The sequence below is a fragment of the Marmota marmota genome, unplaced genomic scaffold, assembly GCF_001458135.2.
Source record: "Marmota marmota marmota unplaced genomic scaffold, marMar, whole genome shotgun sequence".
In the NCBI taxonomy this organism is placed as follows: domain Eukaryota; kingdom Metazoa; phylum Chordata; class Mammalia; order Rodentia; family Sciuridae; genus Marmota; species Marmota marmota.
This window is the reverse complement of record NW_026000037.1, coordinates 58945754-58947076: the sequence shown is the minus strand read 5'-3', so window position 1 is coordinate 58947076 and position 1323 is coordinate 58945754.

Here is a 1323-nt window from a genome sequence, read left to right as displayed (position 1 = left end):
AAATTTAATTTCTTTAATGGTGAAAGGACTATGCACATTGTTTCATTGTGGTTCAGTTTTGGTATTTTGAGATTTTCCTCCTTATTTTTTAAAAGATATTTATTTTTTAGTTGTAGTTGAACACAATATCTTTATTTATTTATTTTTATGTGGTGCTGAGGATCGAACCCAGGGCCTCACAAGAGCTAGGTGAGCACTCTACCACTGAACCACAATCTCAGCCCTTCCTCCTTATTTTTAAGGGAAATAGGAAAACATTTATGAGAGAGGGACACAAAAAACATATGAAGATCTTACTAATAATTTGAGAGAAAATTCATAGAAAGCAGTTTTTATATTTAAGATTTTGACTATTATCTCATTAATCATAAATCTACACCCACAACATGCAGTGTAGATGGGCTCTTTTTTTTTTTTTTAACCTGTCACCCTAATTTCAGAGGTTTTTTTTTCTCTTCTCTATATGCTACCTAAATTCCAAGCCCAACAACCAAGTGTTTCACTTGAAATCATACTTGAGTCTAAAAAAATAAAATCTTCCTCTGCTATGAAAATAATGCTTTAGATATGTTTGCCTTGTGTGTGCGCGTGCTGTGGGTGGAACTTGCGCATGCTAAGCATGCACTCTCCACTGAGTTGCCCCCAGCCTGTGCTTGCTATTTTTATGGCAACCTGTTTTACTCAGGGTCCAAGAAGGAAAACGGGTTAAGAATTTCAAGTAGAGGGAAGTTGATACAGGGAATTGATTACACAGATGATAGAAACTGAATAAGCAATAAACGTGATTATGAGATAACTCACAAACTAATAACCTCAGGAAAAAAAACTTCTCCAGAAGGAATACGTCACACTACAAAAACTACATACAAGGGGGAGCCATATGGGCCCTGTGCTCAGAGATTTGAAGAGGGTGTCATGGATGGAGATTTCTAAACACACTGGATACCTGTTGGTTTCTCCAATGACACAACAGACCTGACTTGGAAAAGACAAATCTAGCAGAGCCACTTCTGAATAGCGTAAACCTAAAATAGTACATTAAATATTTCACAGCAAAGGACATAGACAAATAAGAAATAATTCAGTTGAAAGCTGCAAATTAAAAGTGAGTGCTCATCGTGACTTTTACTCAGCATCAGGAGACTGAGGTTAGCACAGGGCCTACTCAAATTTGTTAATGGATAATTCAGTTTACTTTTGGGGCAATGTGCCAATACAAACAGCAGGATAGTCCTGCCAATAAAGATGAGCATCTAACAAACCACACTGCCCATTTTATAAACTTTATATCCAGGCATGTTCCCTTTGATTTTTTGGGGGGGG